Source organism: Stenella coeruleoalba (genome assembly GCF_951394435.1).
Source record: "Stenella coeruleoalba genome assembly, chromosome: 18".
NCBI classification, from domain to species: Eukaryota; Metazoa; Chordata; class Mammalia; order Artiodactyla; family Delphinidae; genus Stenella; species Stenella coeruleoalba.
Genome location: NC_137164.1, coordinates 18,847,175 through 18,867,230, shown reverse-complemented (window position 1 = coordinate 18,867,230; position 20,056 = coordinate 18,847,175). Strand labels below are relative to the sequence as shown.

At 39.6% G+C, this 20,056-nt stretch overlaps 1 protein-coding gene across 2 annotated transcripts in view; it reads right to left on the bottom strand.

The window, feature by feature from the left end:
- Positions 1 to 20,056, bottom strand: part of MED4 (mediator complex subunit 4) — a 204,543-nt gene that overhangs the window by 182,852 nt on the left and 1,635 nt on the right. For both annotated transcript variants that reach the window (XM_079903452.1, XM_079903454.1), the window contains one exon: positions 16,355 to 16,463. The gene's annotated coding sequence lies outside the window, so the exon portion shown is untranslated. The remainder of the gene's footprint in view (positions 1 to 16,354; positions 16,464 to 20,056) is intronic.

Genomic DNA, 20,056 nt, shown 5'->3' with positions numbered 1-20,056 from the left:
TCTTCCTCTAGCCTCTAATAAAAAATTTGCAGGCTAGGACTTCCCTGGCAGCACAGTGGTTAGGAATCCGCCTGCCAATGCAGGGGACATGGGTTTGACCCTGGTCTGGAAGGATCCCACCTGCCGTGGAGCAACTGAGCTCGTGCACCACAACTACTGAACTCACGCTCTAGAGCCCACGAACCACAACTACTGAGCCCACAAGCCACAACTACTGAAGCCTACACGCCTAGAGCCCGGCTGTACAACAAGAGAAGCTGCTGCAACACAACAAAGAGTAGCCCCTGCTCGCTGCAACTAGAGAAAGCCCACGCACAGCAGTGAAGACCCAACGCAGCCAAAAATAAATTAATTAATTAATTTAAAAAAAATGTGCAGGCTAGACATTTGTCACAAAAAGCAATTAGAGAGAATCTTAAAATTTAGCACTGCCTTATGGGATAGCTGAATGAAGGGCCATATAAATATATAGGTATAGAAGCTGAGTCAAATATGGTGCATATTAAGGGATACTTAAAGAACCCCTGAAGGAGCCCAGAGAAGGATATTGGAAATAAGCATTCATTGCCTGTCTATTCCACCCCTCCTTCTTAGTTTTAAATCTGATTGAGCCCCTAGTAACAAAGTAACAAGTGGGATGTTAGAAAGGTGTTGATCTCTTGTCTAGATTTTGGGTTTTATCCAAATACCCACTAAATAGATCTACTTTATTTTTCAAAATGCCTGGTGTTAAGGTGCTTAATTCAGTTGAACCTAGAAGGTGGGCTGTGGAGAAGTGGAGTAGCTTTGCATCAAGTATTGACCTCGACCTCTGAGCAGAGCATTCTGTAGTACCTATCTTTTCTGCTTCTTGGACAACAGACTGAACTTGCTACTTGCCTCTGTCTATGATACCTGCCTTCCATGCTGCCAGCTCCTATTTCTTCCTAGGACTTATGCTATCTGCCAACTCCTAGGTTTCTCCTGGGTAAAATTATGGAGAAGCTAATCATATACCTAACTAGTGTACATGCTGGAAAAATTCCATGTTGGCCCAAAGAAAGGACTTGTCCACAGGCCCCACAGTTCTGATGCAAGGTTTCCTGGCACATCTGCCAACGGCCAAACCTTATGTAGAGTCCTGAGCAGTTTGATACTCCCAGATTCCTTTATTTAGCTAACAGGTGGCCCTGGATCCTACAGCTGTGACCAAAGTCTCACAGACAATCAGCCTTTTGTTGGAGTGAAATGAAGATGGTTGGCTTCCTATGAACATAACTAGAGTCCCCGATAGAGCCCTTTACATAGGGTTTTTAGGAGTTCAGTGATCCACCAGAGCTGGTAAACGGTCCATGGTTCCATTCACTGCAATTCTATAACGTTCATTTCCTGGACCCCAAAAGAGATTGGCACAAACTTTGCTATGTGACTAATTTCAAGAGTAATTCATGCTACATTTAAAAGAGTGAAAGGGATGGGTAGAACTAGTTTGAATAATGTATTTTATTTAGTCACTGTATCCAAAATATTATCGTTTCATCATGTAATAAATCTAAAAATTATTAATGAAAAAATAAAAAGAGTAATTCAGGGATCCCAGCCACAACAGTGACAGCAACTCCCCCAATTGAACCAGGCAATAAAACCAGCTGGAGCGAAAGTTTGACATCAGTTCAAGTTTCCTTTATCCAGCTCTCAAGTACTCAAGACTGACATCCCTACCCCTCCATCTCTAAGGATTCTATCCCCCAAACCTAACATCCAGGAGTGAGTGAATGCAGCCTGGCGCCATTAGCCCAGAGGAGGCTCAGCTCTGTCTCTATCAAATGGTCTCTCCACAGGCAGAGATCCCTGTCTCTCTTACTTCTAGCCATTCTGTCTTAGGCACTGTGTTTCCTGCGATTGGTATGCAGAACTCTTGCCCCACACAGTTCATCAGAGGTTTGGGTGCACCAGGGGACTTCATTGTCCTGAAAGACTGGCTGCCAATGAGCACAAGGACTGACCTGGTGACAGACGGATCTCCTGAAGGGCTTCTCCTCTATTATTTAGAACTTGGGCTTGGAGATCCAGATGAAAGAACAGGAGGATGGTCTTATCACAACAGGCAGTAATGAAATGGCTTCCTAAATGGTCTCCTCATGTCCATTCTTTTCCTCTTTTCAACTCTCCACACAGCAGTCAGGAAATCGACTGTGTCCTTCCTTTATTTAAAATCCTTTCCTGTCTCCCACGATGTGGCCTGCAAGGCCCTGTACGCCCTTTTCGACCACTCTGATCCTATCCCATGCCACCTTCTTCCTGTGATGTGCTCTAATTTTCTTTTAGTTCCTCAAATGCCATGCTCCCTCCTGCTTTGAGGCCTCTCCACATGCCATTCTCTTTGATTCTTCGATTTATTGATTCCCACTCATCTTTCAGAGCTCAGTTCAAATGTCACTTCCTTAGGGAAGCTGTCCTTGAGTCCCCAGAGCAGATGAACTCCTCATTATACCCTTTATAGCTCTACATCCCATTCCTTCATACTCTGTAATGATAAAGCTGAGTAATTTTTAATGTCTTCCTCCCAATCAGCTTGTAAGATTCATGAGGGCAGAATCTCAGTCTATAAAGGCTCCCCTCTGGATCCTGAGTACCCACGTGGTAGGGGCTTGGTAAATATTTACTGGATGAATAAATTAACAAAAATAAATATGGAAGTTACTGTTGTAGGCTTCACCAGCTGGTGAGTACAGGTGTAGTGCTGTAAGTTCATGCACTTTCAATAGTTCCATCACATTTGTGACAGCTATGAATTTTTTCCTTCCATGTGACATTCAGATATTAGACAGCTGCAGGAGTGGGTGACTGGCTTCTCCTCTAGTTCATTCTCCTGAGTCTCTCTCTTTTTCCCTCTGGTCCACCCAAAATACCAAGGCAAATGTGGACACACACACACACAGCTTTTACACAGTATACAAAGGGCAAAGGTAGGTTTAGAACTCTGGCTTCTTGAATTCTACAAAAATATTTTTCCTCCTTATTTCTTTATTTAGTGAGATCTGTTAATTGGCCTCATTCTGTTAGAAAATAATGTCAATCAAAAAATAATATAATCCTTCTTTAAGAACCACAAATTTCTCAAAATTCTAGTTTCCTAGAGATCCTAATAAAAACTCAGACAACTTGGAATAATTTTCTAACAGCACATTTTGCACTCACATCCTTATCTTGCCCTTTAACTTTTCATTTATGTCTAGATTTTGTTTCCTAAAAAGATCATAAGCTGCTTGAGGAGAGAGTTTATGGGTCTTCTACATTATACTCTCCCCATATTTGTGCATAAAAAGGGCTTAACAAATTTTCTCAGTTGTTTTCAGAAAGAGAAATTAAATTGAAAAGGGAAAGAAAATGAACTAACCCTTAGAACAAGTTATTACAAAATTGTACATTCTATAATTATATTTCATGTCCTATGACAAAGGAAAAGGAAGGCTGTAACAAGAAGGTAAACCTGTACTCTAGCTAGTTGAAATAAAAGCCATGTTAACTGTGAAGATAAAAGTTTCCATTCATAAGTGAAAGATGACAGATTCAGAAATTATATTTTTAATGGAAAATTATTTTCACAAACTTCTCTGGATTAAAAAGTCCTTGTGACTTAAACATTCTATTATGGCCAAATTTAACTCATTTTTTTTAAACCACTGGACCACCAGGTGGTCCCTTAACTCATTTAAAAAAATTTTTTTTTTGCGGTACGCGGGCCTCTCACTGTTGTGGCCTCTTCCGTTGTGGAGCACAGGCTCCGGACGCGCAGGCCCAGCGGCCATGGCTCACGGGCCCAGCCGCTCCGCAGCATGTGGGATCTTCCCGGACCGGGGCACGAACCCGTGTCCCCTGCATCGGCAGGCGGACTCTCAACCACTGCGCCACCAGGGAAGCCCCCTTAACTCATTTTTGATTAACACTTTTTTAGATATCTCATTGAATCTTCATAAACCCTGTGAGGAGGACTCAGAGCATAGCAATTATGTAAAAGAATATAATGAATCAGAGAAAAGCTTCCTGACTTCAGATCAAAGATCTTCTGGGTTGAGAGGAAAGGGAAAATCCAGATGGCAGTGGAACAAGGAAGAACTTGCCCTGTGGGTCACTGAAGAGGGGACTGATCTTGCCCCAGTGGGGAGGAGTGAAATGATAGAAACACCAGGTAAGTTTGTGGGAACCAAGAGGAGAGGTAATCTGGACGTGTTCTTAGAAAGAGGCCCAAGGAAACCCAAGATCTCAGAGACCGAAGGACTGTGTGGTGGGTATGAGTCTGAGACAGACCGAAGGACTGTGTGGTGGGTATGAGTCTGAGAGAGCTTACAGAGTCCCATGTGTCACAGTGTAGCCTGGAAGCAGATGGATGGTTCTGTGGCCTGAGAGTGCCACAGGAGTATATGGGGTTTTAGGTAGCACCCCACAGTTTCTGTGACTCAGCTTGGCAATGGAATGAGTTTTTTGCACCCCAGAGTCTGTAGAGAAGTTGAAAGGATAGTTGTCAAACCTGCACGGGCCTTTTAAATGGGATTGTGGCAATGTTGCCTGTATGTCCAGTAAACAAATATGAAACGAGATGATGGATGGCTAAATAGAAGCCAAGGTGATAACAAACAGTCAAGGACCAGATGTCACAACTCTCAATGCTCTGACGCTCCACGTGCACCCCAGAAATTAGATATATCTCTTGGGTGTATATTGACTAAGTTTAAACTTTTGCCACTTAGAGGGTAGGGGCTCTGAACAGAAAATAATTTAGAGGAAAATAAGGTTACTATTTCTAACACAGCTGGTTTTGTGAGCTAAAAATGAATCCATTACCTTTATTAATAGCATCCCCTAACCTCGTTTTGCTGTTGAGAAGCAGATCTGAGTGGGATGTGGGCCTCCATTGAACTAGCAAAAGAATAAAAGGTGTTTGGGGGAAGAAAAAAGGAAGTAGGAGAGGCATTGTGAAAGGATCCTCTTTCTAACTGGAAGAGAAGGAAGAAAGAATCAAGAGGAAGAAGAAAGAAGAGAAAATAGATGAATACCCAACATCTCTTTTGTTTTCATTAAGATATTCATACTGACTTCATGGGATTTCCTGTTTTTCTAGCATATTCAGGAAGGAGACTTTACCCTAGACCACTGAAATTGGAATTTTATCTGAGGTGAGAAAAAGAGAATGTTAGATTTGAAATCACAATCCAGGTTGAATTTCTGGCTTTGCCATTTAGTAGATGTGTGACCTTGGACAACCTCTTCAAACTTCAGGTTCAAATCAATCGTAAAAAGGGTTTAATAAACTACATACCACTGAATTATAGAGAGAACTGAGTCAATATACATGAAAGAGCTTTGTAAACGGTAAAAACTGCACCATGTGGGGTACCATTTTGTGGTGGAGATAACAAGGGGAACAAAGTATACAGGTGTAGAAGGCACATGGGGGTGAAGGGTGCTATTTTGGAATTTCTGAACAGATAGTTCAACATGAAGAAGTCAGGCTTACTGGAAAAAAGTGTTCCAGAAGAGGAGAAAAAGGAGAGAAGGACTTAAATGGGCAGCAGAGGTAAACCCAGGTATCCTGACTTGAAGTTTAGTAATTACATCAAACTCTGTTTACTTATGCGTACCTATCAGAGTCTCTTGGTCATTTACCTCAGAGATCTACTGACAGTGGGAGGGAAAAAGAAATCTTGTATAAAGCTCCAGAGCCATCAAAGATGGGGCAGGACTGGGGAAAGAGTATTCAAGAGAGATCCCTGGTAGTGGGGAGCCAATTGTGCATTTTGGAGAACAGCTATATTGAAGGAGATTCCCACAAATGTTTTATTTTGAAAAATACCAAACTTTCAGAAAAGTTGCAAAAATAGTACAATGAACACTGGTATACCCATTACGTGTATAGAGACAGAGAAGGAGTACATTTTTATAGATGTGTGTGTATTCACATTTTGTATATAGATAAGCAGATAAAAAGTATATAGAAAAATTTAAGTGTATATATATATATATATATATATATATATATATACACACACACATGTATACTTTTCTGACCATTTGAAAATTGTAGGTAGACATCATGAAACTTCACCACTAAATACTTCAGTATGTGTCTCCTAAGAACAAGGCCATTCTCCTGTGTGACCACAATATAATTATCCTACTCAGGAACTTAAACTTGATGCAATACAATATCTAATATTCTGTATATATTAAAATTTCCCCCATTGTCCCAGTAACATCCTTATAAATCTCCAGTTTAAAGGGGATTTAAAAATTGTTTCTCGTGTTCAACATAAATGTCTTCTCCATTTTCCCTACAAAATCATCAAAAATAACTACATTTCTTGTTAATATTTTTATGCCAGTAATTTGTTTGGGGGAACTTGTAGATGTCTCAGGTCCAGATTGCCAGGGGGTGAAAACAGAAACAGTAGCACCTGCCAGAGGAGAGGTTGGTTGAAGCCGGCTACAAGTGAAGTAACAATTTGGAGGAAAGGAACTTTGTAGAGACAGTAACAGATTTAAAGCCACTGTTCTGTTCCTGGCGTGCTGCCCCTTTCCTTCTGACCCTATGATTTAAACCTGTCCTCTAGTCTTTTGTATGGGATAAGTCTCTTACAGTGCTTGTTTCCCAGATCCTACCTACCGTGATATAAAAGCTTGTTCTCATGGTCTTTTTTGTAAAAAATAGATTTTATTTTTTAGTGCAGTTTTATACTTACAGAAAAATTGAGAAAATAGTACAGAGATATCCCATATATCTTCTCACCCTTACACACAATTTCTCTTATTATTAACATCTTACATTAGTATAGGACATTTCCTATAATTAATGAACCAATATTTTCTGATTATTAATAAAGTCCATATTTTATTTAGGCTTCCTTTGTTGTTGTTGTTGTTTTAATCTTTTCACCACGCTGCACAGCATGTGGGATCTTACTCCCTGACCCGGGATCGAACCTGCACCCCCTTCATTGGAAGGACAAGGTCTTAACCACTGGACTGCTAGGGAAGTCTCTAGACTTCCTTGGCTTTTAACCGAATGTCCTCCTGTTCCAAGATCCCATCCAGGATATGAAATTACATTTAGTTGTTATTTCTCCTTAGGCTCCTTAGACGATGCCAGATTTTCAGACTTTTCTTGTTTTTGATGTCCTTGACAGTTTTTCGCTCCTAGGTCTTTTGATAATTTAATCTCCATACATTGCTGGGCACAGCGCCACAACAAATATTATTTTGAATTAAGTATTATCTCTGCTAATGGGTGAAAGTCAGATCTTGTTTGAAGTAACCACATGATAAGGATGATAAAGTTACTTCAGTAGCCTTGTTTGTGTATAGGTCATATTGTGACTACTTATTGATTAAATATGGGCTATCGAGTTCACAGCATTCATTGGGTGGAACAATCTTCTCTGGGTGGATTGAGTCCATGAAGCTCCAGGCACAAAGATCAACTGAGAGAGCAGAACCAATCAGAGGTGCCTTTTCCTCTGGAACCCTATGTTCTTACAGACTCCACATGGCAAATGGTCTATGCTTTTCTCTTTATCTTTACAAGCATCTTGGGATAATTTGGCTTGAGACATATGCACTAACATTTACCAAACAGGTATTTCCATTGTCCTTTGTTTTTTATTTTTTTCAAATTAAAGTACAATTTACATATAGTGATAAGCACAGCTCTTATGTGTACAGTTCAAAATGTTTTGACAAATGCATACACCTGCGTAATCCATCAAGCTAGGGAGCACGTTCATCACTGCAGAAGGTTATCTCGTGTCCTTTTCAAGTCAATGCCTGCCCTTGAATCCCCAGAGGCAGCTACTGGTTCAATTTCTTTCACCATAGATTAGGTTTGCCTGTTCTAGGACTTCACATAAATGGAATCATACAGTTTGTACCTCTTTTGTGTCTGGTTTCTTTAGCTTAGCATAATGTTTTTGAGATTCATTCATGTTCTGTGTCTATCAAAAGTTTATTCCATTTTATTGCTGAGTAGAATTTATTATATTGTATAAATATACCACAATTTCTTTATCTACTCTTGTATGGATGGAAATTTTTTTTCTGGTTTTTGGCTGTTATGAATGAAGTTGTTATGAATATTTATGTATGGGTCTTTTTTGTGGACTTATGTTTCTCAGGATTTTTTTTTTGTTGGCCACACCGTGCGGCTTTTGGGATCTTAGTTCCCTGACCAGGGATTGAACCCAGGCCCCAGCAGCGAAAGCACCAAGTCCTAACCACTGGACCACCAGGGAACTCCCGACTAATGTTTCTCTTGAGTATGGAATATCTGGGTCACATGGTTGGTGTATGTTTAATGTTTTAAGAAATTGTCAAACCATCTCCCAAAGTGGTTGTACCATTTTATAGTCTGTATTAGTTATCTATTGTTGCTTAATAATATTGCTACAAACTTAACAGCCTAAAGCAACACACATTTATTATCTCCCTGTTTCCATGAGTCAGGAACAACTTAGCTTATCCTTTGCAAGGCTGAAATCACGGTGTTGAACAAGACTGCTTTCTCATATGGAGGCTCACCTGGGAAAGGATCTGCTTCCAGACTCATGTGGTTGTCAGCAGAATTCACGTCCTTTTGGATGTATGACCAAGGGCTCTAATTTCTTGCTGGCTGTTGGCTGGAGGTTGCCCTCAGCTTCTAGAGGCTACTTGTAGTTCCTTACCATGTGGGGTTCCTTAAATGGCCAGCTGCTTCCTCAAAGCCAGCAAAGGAGCAAGAGACCCCAGCAAGATGAGTGGTACAATCTTATAAAATGTAATCATGTAATCAAATACATTTAATCACGTACATCCCATCTCCTTTGCCACATTCTATTGCCATATTCTATTACAAGTTCCACCATATTCAAGGGGAGGGGAGCACATAGGGCATGAATACTAAGCGTCAGGGATCAAAGAGGGCCATCTTAAGAGCGTGTGTACTACATTCTCCCACCATAAATTGAAAGAGAGTTTTGGTTGCTAAACATCCATACCATCATTTGGTGTTGCCATCTTTTTAATTTTAGGCACTTTATTTGTTGTAGAGTATGTCATTGTGGTTTTAATTTGCATTTCCCTAATGTCTAATGATACTAAACATTTCTCCATGTGCTACTGGCCACTCATATATCTTTCTTTCGGAAATGTCTTTTCATGTATTTTGCCCATTTAAAAAATTGGGTTGTTTGTCTTTTTATTATTGAGTTAGAGGAGTTCTTTATATATTCTGTTCATAAAGATTTTCACAAATAGTACTGAAATGACTGAGTATTTATATGGAAAAAAATGGGCCGTAACTCCTACATCACACTGTATATAAAAATTAACCTAACTGATATTTACAGACTATTACAGTCAACAACTGCAGAATATACATCTTTTCAAAGGCACATAGAACATTCACCAAGATAGACCACAGGTTGGGCCATAAAACAAGAGTGAATAAATCTCAAATGACTGAAATCAGACAGAGTATGTTTTTTGAGCTTAGCAGATTGAAATTAGAGATCAATACAAAAACTCTGGAAAATTCTCAATTATTTTTGTGTACTTGTTTTATCAATTCCTGTGAAAGAAGTACTGTTATCGCTAACTATAATTAAGGATTTGTCTACTACTCCCTTCAGTTTTGTCAATTCTTGCATCATGAATTTGAAGCTATATTTGACATATGCATATTTAAAACTGTTGTATCTTCTTGAGTGATCCTTTTATCAATATGAAATGTCCTTCTCATCTCTGGTAAAACTCCTTGTTCTGAAGTCCACTTTCTTTTATATTAAAATAGGCACTCTAACTTTCTTATGATTAAAGTTTTCATGGCATGTTTATGTCCATCACTTCAACCTAGTTGTATCTTCATATTTAAAGTAAATCTCTTGTAAAAAGCATATCACCATGCCTTCCTTTTTTATCCAGCCTGACATTTGCTACTTTTTAATTAGAGTATATTTGTTTTTTAGTTATGCCTTTTTTTCATTTTTTGGAGATTGGTTGCTCTAGTGATTATAATATGCAACTCTGATGAACTCATATTATAAAACTTTACATATAATGTAAGAATCTCACAATGGTGATTGTATATATTTTTAAATTAAAAAGTATAGTTTTTTCTTATTATAAAACACAATACATGGAATTGTACAAATCTAAACTTACTGTATAAAAATAAAGTGAATGAGGATAGAAAGCCCAGAGATAAGCCTACACACCTATGGTCAACTAATCTATGACAATGGAGGCAAGGATATACAATGGAGAAAAGACAGTCTCTTCAATAAGTGGTGCTGGGAAAACTGGACGGCAACATGTCAAAGAATGAAATTAGAACACTCCCTAACATCATACACAAAAATAAACTCAAAATGGATTAAAAACCTAAATGTAAGACTAGACACTATAAAACTCTTAGAGGAAAACATAAGGAGAACACTCTTTGACATAAATCACAGCAAGATCCTTTTTGACCCACCTCCTAGAGTCATGGAAATAAAAACAAAAAAACCAAATGGAACCTAATGAAACTTAAAAGCTTTTGCACAGCAAAGGAAACCACAAACAAGACAAAAAGACAACCATAAGAATGGGAGAAGATATTTGCAAACAAATCAGCGGACAAAGGATTAATCTCCAAAATATACAAATAGCTCATGCAGCTCAATATCAAAAAAAACCCAACCCAATCAAAAAATGGGTGGAAGATCTAAATAGACATTTCTCCAAAGAAGACATACAGATGGCCAAGAGGCACGTGAAAAGCTGCTCAACATCACTAATTATTAGAGAAATGCAAATCAAAACTACAATGAGGTATCACCTCACATGTTAGAATGGGCATCATCAGAAAATCTGCAAACAATAAATGCTGGAGAGGGTGTAGAGAAAAGGGAACCCTCTTGCACTGTTGGTGGGAATGTAAATTGATATAGTCACTATGGAGAACAGTACGGAAGTTCCTTAAGAAACTAAAAATAGAATTACCATATGACCCAGCAATCCCACTACTGGGCATATACCTAGAGAAAACCATAATTCAAAAAGACACATGCACCCCAATGTTCATTGCAACACTATTTACAATAGCCAGGTCATGGAAGCAACATAAATGTCCATCAACAGACGAATCGATAAAGAAGATGTGTTACATGTATACAATGGAATATTGCTCAGCCATAAAAAGGAACAAAACTGGGTCATTTGTAGAGACGTGGATGGACTTAGAGACTGTCATACAGAGTGAAGTAAGTCAGAAAGAGAAAAACAAGTATCGTATATCAACACATATATGTGGAATCTAGAAAAATGGTACAGATGAACTGGTTTACAAGGCAGAAATAGAGACACAGATGTAGAGAACAAACGTATGGACAGCAAGGGGGGAAAAGGGGGTGGGTAGGATGAATTGGGAGATTGGGATTGACATATATACACTAATACGTATAAAATGGATAACTAATAAGAACCTGCTGTATAAAAAAATAAAATTAAATTAAAAAATAAAATAAAATACATAACTAATGAGAACCTGCTGTATAGCACAGGGAACTCCTGTACAGTAGAAACTAACACAACATTGTAAAACAAGTATACCCCAATAAAAATAATAATAATAATAATAAAGTGAATGAAGAGAAATAACCTCTGTCTGCACATTGTTGTTCATCCTTTGAGACCTTTTCCTACATGTATATGCACTTCATTGCTCCTTCTATGAACTTGACGTCAGTAGGTATTATATACAACTAATTGCTCAGTCTTATGAGAGCATCTTTCGAAAGACAATGTAAATGACTCTAATCTCAGAACAAAGTTCTGGGAAGAAGAAGATAAAGAATTTACCTGCTATATTCCCTTGTCAACCTTTTTCTTCTCAGACATTAAATCTCCCACATTTCTGGGTTGTGCATGTGTAGGTACTGCCTGGTCCTGCAGCATCTCATGCCTCACTGCCTAAAGAAAAACTCCAGGACAGGAGATGGGAGATATATCGTTTGGGTATAAGGTGAGCCACCGTTAGGTTGTGCTCATGTGAAGTCTGTTGCCATAGCAGTATACTCCACAGGAGTTGGTTGCCAGTGTTGCCTGGGACAAAACAAGTGGCTAATGGCCCTGCAGCCAGTGAGGCCAAGAGCATCTGACTTTAGTATAAGTGTTGCTGAAGCAAGCACAAGAGCATCTGAGTACATAAGCAGTGTTTGATAAAATACATCTCTTGCACCACTCATTTTCATTCATGCCTTCCCATTATATTCACCCCCGTACTATAAGAAGGGCATCAGTTTTTGTGAGAAGCTCATGCCCTCACTTCTTTCCTAAGGGGGAAGGAACAAGTCCATTTTGTCACGGAGTCCTATTCAAGATGGTGTCCAGCCACAATCTCTGAAAAGACTTGAGGCAAGAAGGTTGAGTCAAGCTAAACCCCCTGCTGATAAAGATAACACCAAGGATGATAATCTTCATCTGTCTCTCCTCTACCCTTTTGTACCCTCATGTCAGTCAATCACTGGCTAAGGTTTGCTGGGGGTCGGGAAGTATAGATTTCATAGATGAGGCAACTCCTGTTTGGTTGAGGACAATTCTCAGTCAACACTCACATTAGCTGGGGGATGAGTGTGCCAGTAGATTTAAGCAAAGCACTAACAGCATCCATCCACTACAAGGGGCTAATTCTATCTCCACTCTTGATTTCTTGCACCTTTATATTTTAGTTGTTGGGGGGCCACAGCACCATATATTAGCTGTTGGTTTGTTGCTTATATTGTATTTTGTAGGGCAGTGCCCAACCATGCACTAAGTCTGGAGTGTTTTGTTATGCAACAAGATCTAGTTAATACAGATGAGTCACACAGCAAGACCATAGGGTCCTGTGGTCATGTGTTCATTGTTTCTCTTCTTTTGTCATAAAATGGATCCTTTGATCTGAGCCATTGTTGTGAGAGAAATCATGTCAATATATCAGGCTTCCATAAATTCTTGAGTCGTGGTGCTGGCAGAGGCACTGAGGGCAAGGAAGGCAAATTCATAACCAGATTAGGTACTAGTCTGATAAGGATGAATCACTGCCTCCTCTAAGGTAGAACGGGTCCAATGTAATCAATCTGCCAACAAGTGGCTGACTGGTCTTGTCAAAGAGTAATGCCGTATCAATGGCTCAGTTTTGGTCTCTGCAAATAGCAAGTTGGGAATTCTAGCTAGATCAGAATTGGTGAGGAGTCCATATTTTTGGACCCATGCAAGACTTTCATCCTTGCCACCATGACCTCTCTATCATGGGATCTTTTTGTTAGCTGATGCCACAAGACCAGTCATCCTGTTCACCTGGTGCCTGAGAACCTCTTCTGTGATAGATGCTCTCGGGTGAAAATTAACATGAGACACAAAGATATAAACACCTTATCCTCACTCCCTTGGATCCATCCATATTCTGCTTTCCAGACCAAACTGTCCCTAACATTCTAATCATTTTTTTCCAGGTTCTGACCAACTAGCCAAGCCATTCATCTCTGCCCAGAAGTTCATGTAGATCCACATTTCAGGCCACTTCTTCCTCTTAAGAAGTAATCAGGTGTACTGCTCACAAGTCTGCCCAAGGGAGGATTTCTCATCATCACTGTACTTTGGGGCATTAAGCAGTGCATGTAAACTAGGTCCAAGATCTTTCCTTCTCCATCAGTTGGTCTTAGAGAGCCCCCTTAGGCCAAAGGACTGAACTGAGGGAGAGGTTTGAGATATAAGAGTTGGATTATCTGTTCACATAACTTACTCATGCCTTGTTGGTCTCTGCTTGGGCCTGATCCTGAATGTAGCATATCCATTGTACCACAGATTGATGCTGTGCCTGCCAGACCTTATAATTCAGTGGATCATAATAAGCTCATGAGCTATTCCTACTGCTTAGGCATTTGGTCTCCCATTCAGTCTGCACTCAGTCTGCATTTGGGCCCAGGAGCAAAACCAGCTGATTTTTCAAATAGAGAGTAATTCTCTGTTGTAGAAGACATTGCCTTGCTCCAGAAACTTAGGGCTATAACTGATACTAGGGCTTTCCAGAGACACTATACATCACTTATTCACATACCACAAATACCTCTCATCCCACTGGATCTGCTAGATTATACAGCTCAAGTAGCAGGGCATCTTGCACTGCAGCCTGGACCTGATCTAGAGATGTCTCTGGGCACCCACTAGCAATTATAAGTCATATAAATGGGTTGTAGTTATATTCCCAGAGACAGTATATGCCGCCCTCGAACTCCAAAGAGGTCCACAAAGTGATGAGTCTTTCTCTTAATGGTAAGAGGTGAGAGGTGCAACAACTTGTTCTTTACATTAAAGGTGATATTCCTAGCATTCCCAGAACATTGGAATCATAAAAACTTCATTGATGTGGCAAGCTCTTGGATTACCTTAGAGTCTATCTTGTGTTCTGCAACATGCATGTGTTTTACTAGGCCGTTTAGACTGTGCTATTCAAAGTGCAGTCTACAGACTGGTGCTGGATGGTAAACTCTTGGTTACTGGCTCATGGTGAGATAAATTGAGAAATTTGAAAATCTAGGTTTAGAGTCTTTTATAGCAATTTGACATGGCTGTGACCTCCAAGAACATGATCAGAAGACTCATCTTATTGAACAGGGTACAGATCGTCTTCGTTACTGTCAAACTCATGTGGTGATTAGCATGTGCAGTAAGTTATGTACCAGGTAAGTTCAGCAATTTCCAAAAGTACTACTTTAAGCATATTGAAAACAAACAAACAAACGGTCCTTCACCACAGATAGCTTAAGAGGCATTGATCTAGATTACTTGCCCTTTCATGCTCACCAGGACAGAGGACAGAGTTAAAAGAGCTCTGAGGCTAGAAGGTAAATGTGTACTCCTATCCTTTCTATACAAAGGCAAAGTGGTTTTGATCCTTCCTACTGATGGAACTCAGGAAAATCACATTTACCAAGTAATACCTCTATACCAAATGCCAAAGTCCATGTTGATCTGCTCTAGTGAAGACACCACATGAAGCATGGCAACTTCTAATGGGGCTATCAACTGGGCAAGCTTATGGTAGCCTACTGTCATCTGCCATGATCCCATTTTTGCAGGGGTCAGACAGAAGAATTGGTTGAATGAGGATATAATGGAAATCATCAACTCTCCATCCTTTAAATCTTTGATAGTGATGTAAGTCTTCACAATTCTTTCTAAGATACTGTCCTCCTTCTAAATTACTCTCCTGGCTTGGGGGTATAAGTGCCAGTTTCAGGGACCTCTACGTGGCCCATCCTAAATAATGGCTAGTACTCCACAGGTCAGGGAACCAATGTGAGGATTTTGCCACTTGTTAAGAGTTATCTGTCCTAATTATACATTCAGTGACTTAACCACAGAATGTGTTCATAGACCTACTGGACCTACTATAAGTTGGAGTTGAGCCAAAATTCCATTGGTCCCGATTCTAACTGGAGAATCAGGATGGTATCGTGTTAGCTCAGATGCTGTATCTAACAGTTCTTGAAGACTCTGGGCATTTCTTTTTTTCCAGTGCATAGTTACACTGGCAAATGGCTGCAAGTCCCTTTGGAGAGCCACTTGCTTCAGGAGTCACTGCATGATTTACAGGCAAGAGAAGAGATGATGTTTCTACCAGCCAGAGGGTTCAGGGCACTGGTGGGTTCGAGCTGGCTCCTATCAACTCTCAGGAGCCAATTGTGTGCATCTCTTCTCAACTCTGCTTAGTGACATTATGTTGGTAGTTTGAAATTGATTAAGTTGTGAGTGTTTATTCAAAAGAAATTGGCAAATGCTACAAATATGGCCCTTCCCTGCATCCCCCTCCTGAGAGCCGGTTGCTAATTTTTTTCCAGTGTCCCACAGGGGAGAATTGGGGGATTCAGTATTCTCAGGGTCACCCACTCAAATGTCCCATTCCTAGGTCTTAGCTCTCTTTTTCCTTTCAGGGACTAAAAGTGGACATAGGAGACCCTTCAAGTCTATGCATTTAGTTGCTTTTTTCAGCTCTGCTGCCCTTATAATCAGGTCCCAGGCCTGATTCTTAGTATAGTTTGCTTTAGGCTATAGGAAATCAGTCTTTTAAAACACTGCCAGGAGAGGCCCTCTCACTTGCTCAGGGTGCTTTAAGGTGACAGTTGGCTGCCCTGCGGTATCATTTTCTTTTGCAAGGTTTACAATTCCATCAACAGAATCCATTCTATCCTATTATCCCCATACTGTTCAAGCACCACAGCTATCACACGTTCCAGCGCCCCACTGTCTGTGTGCACTGCACCCCAATGGGCCACAGGTGGGAAGCTTAGTAATTATGATATCACTGTATGGTCCCACTTACCATGCCCTGGGTCTTTATCACCACAGAATCAGTGAGGAACTCAACTCCAATATCCCATCCCGATTGTCTGCAGGACACTCCTGATGCCGCATCTTTTAGCTTGGGTTCTCTAGAAAATAGAGCGTGAAGGCAATTTGAGAGAAACGGGAGTGAAAACAAAGGGGAGTGGGCAGGGAAGGTGGGAAGCTAATATAATAATATAGTACTAAATTAGCTGCCCTTTGGTATCAAGCCCAACTGACTATTCAGTGTGGTGGGTACATGCCAGGCATGGGGGCACCCTAGTTAGCAGAACAGACATAGATCTACCCTCACAGACAGACCTGGCTTTACAGGCACGTGAGCCATGCAGTTCTATAACACTCCATGTTAGACGGGCCTTGTGCTTGGTTTAGTGTTCTGCTGTCACCATCTTGAAAGTCTCAATAATTTTTGAACAAGAGGCTCTGCATTTTCATTTCCACTGGGCCCCACAAATTATGTTGTCTGATCCTGCTAGTATAAATTACAGTTTAGTAGGGAAATCAATCATATGCTCTCTCCTCATGAGTGTGAACTGATGGCATGGAGAGTAGGTCATTGTGGCAGGAGAACAGTACAAAGAGATGAAGAATAACAACATTCACATTGCCTGCTGTTGGATGGATGACAAGATACATGAATGCAGCAGCAGGGACTCTTTTTTTTTTTTGTCTTTTTCACTTTTTTCCCCTAAACTAATCATAAACCCTGAATAATTCAGGTAAATTGAGTAGGTCTCTGTTTCCTGAAACCAGAAAGAATCTAAGAACACACATATGGGAGGTGATTTAAATCATGGAAATGAAATAGAGCAAGAAGAGAAGAGAGTTGAAGATCTCCTAGGCCAGTGCTATCTTACACTATCTGTGAAGGAATGAACTTTCCTTTCTTTTAATTTCCAATTTTTCATGAAAAATAAACTTTCGGAAAATAACATTTTGAAAAGTACTAGAAAAATCAAATGAAAACAAAAAAGGCATACCAAACACAAGCTCACGCTTTATGTATTTTAAACAGACAAAAATTACATTTCAAAAAACAGAATTAAAACAAAAAATAACATAGAATAAAAGAAAAAGGTACAGAAACTGCACTTTGTTCACTGAAAGTGTACACGTAGGTGATTAATATAGAGAATTGCTAATACACCCTTAATTTCCTATCATTCCATGGTCATAACAACTAAACAAAAGGTTGGTACTGAATTGGCAATTTCTCATATTAAATACTATGAGAGTATTTAATATTTTAAGTTTGTCAATATTTAAAGTTTTTAACATGACAAATGAATGTGCTTCTTGCTTGTTAAATCCTCTAATCTAGGTTGGATTGCTGACAATGCCACTAGCAGGAGGTAATGTATATCTAAACTGTTTCTATGTTGTATTTGAGAACACTAATAGCAGAGAAATCAGTCTCTCAAAGGTATGTTTAAGGGAATGGAAGAAGAGATTTTATTTCATTTATTTATTTCTTTATTTATTTTGGCCATGCGGCTTGCGGGATCTTAGTTCCCCGACCAGGGATTGAACCCGGGCCCCAGCAGTGAGAGTGCCGAGTCCTAACCACTGGACCGCCAGGGAATTCCCTGCAAGAAGAGATTTTAAAACAATTTCAGCAAGCTCAGATATTCACTTTTAATTTTTATCTCAAATGAAGCAAACGATGCTTTATTTTCAAAATTCATCTTCAATTCTTCATCAGTAGCCCATTCCAAAGACTTATCCTATTAAGTTATAGTTACATTTAAATTATCTTTCAATGAAAGAAATAGATTCTGCATCCATGAATTCCCTATGTGTGTTTATTTTCATGGAAAATAAAAATTCAAAATGTTTTATCACATTCATAGTTAGTTTCTTTATATTTTATATGTAAATGCCATTGAAATTTGATGGCTTTATTGCTTCATTAGTCAGTTCATGATTTTAGTACTTTACTATGAGTTATGGCTGTGAGCTCAGTAGATGGAGGATTATTTCTGAGTAAAATTCGTACAAACACTCAGATCTTTAACTCTTGGAATCACTTCTCTGGTTATTATTTGGTTTACTACTACTATTACTAACCCACTACTGATGTGTCTTTTCTTGATGAAACAGGACAGTGAGGCTTATTTCACCACCTACAATTTAGGGTTAAAAACAAATGACACAAATTTTACTTCCCAAGTTTGGCTATGAATTTCAAAAAACGGGCTTGATTAAAAATTAAAATGACTGTAAAAATAACAAGTTATAAAAGTAAATAAATATTTACATTTTCAAGATTTGTATTCACTTTTGGGTTACAGTTGACAAACTAACCTTAAAAATTTCACTCCTGCACTAATGTGGTCTTACGGCACATGACAAGGACACAATCATGCCACTGACCTGCAACTCACCACGCGGGTTGGAGAACATCTGAACCACTCTATACTCCGTTTAATGAGGGGTGTCCAATGATCACATGCTTGGATATTGCTTAAATGTGAAACTCCTATAAATGCTGCTAAGCATTTACTCTTAACCTCTGTACTTATCTCCTTGTGGACTAAACACGAGCAGTTTACAGACTGGCACTGGTCCAAGGACCACACTTTGAATAGCACTGCTGGGAGAACTAGTGGAGGAGCTTATGAAGTAACAGAAGAGAGGGGGTGAACAAGGAGATCATGGATTTGTGGAAGACTAGGGAAGTTTTAAGAAAGAGGAAGTGGTTAACTGTGTTAACTACAAGAAAGGTCAAGTAGGTCGAGGACCTAAAAGAAGCCATGAGTTGACAATTAGGACACTGGTGACCTTTGAAAGAGTGGTTTCAGTGGAGTGCTGGTGGTGACAGTCAAAGAGAGGCAGGCTGAGGAGTTGGGAGAGTGAGAGCACAAATGGGGACTACCCTTTCAAGAAGCTAGATGGGAAAGAAACGGAAACAGTGTGGTAGCTTACAAAAAAAGTCGAAGGAAGACTTCTTAGACTAGGGGAGACTAAAAAAAAAATTCTGATATCTTTGAAGGGGCCTCATACTGAAGAGAGTTCTATCTCCAGGTATAAAATCTAAGAAAGACTTTTTTTTTCTGTCTTACAGTAATCTTACAAGTACTATGCAGGTAGAGGAAGATCAGGGGAAACTTCTTTGAAGAATCTGCAGAATTTCTAACACTTCTTTGGTGGTGCAACAGAAAGCTGTGGGGGAATATAAGGATGTTGATTGACTCAGTTCCCTCTGAGTTTGGTATGAGGACTTTATAGTAGGGAACATAGTTAAAGTAATCCATGGTAAAAATGCACATCCTTTTATAAATTGAGAAATCTCTCTTGAGCTATCATAATTATAGTAAACCCAGGTGTCGATAAGTTGGGTTTAACAAAGCAAGTCATATCTATATATGAAGGGAGTTTACTTCAGTTCCTAGAACTTTCCTCTGCTTCCCTTCCCTCCCCAGTTTTAGCAAACAAGCAGTTACTGTGTGCCCAACACCGTGCTAGGTACTAAGGGCAACCTCAATGATGGCTGTCTATCCTGAAGGGGTTCACTGGAGCAATATTATCAGTTATGATGCTTTTTGGTGGAAACAACTGAAAACCCCAGCTCTGTTAAGGTCAGCTGCAGGGTTGGTCAAATCAGAGGCTCAGTTATGTCACCAAGGACCCAGATTTTCTGATTTTCCTACTGTGCCATCCTTAGTATTTCTGCCTCATC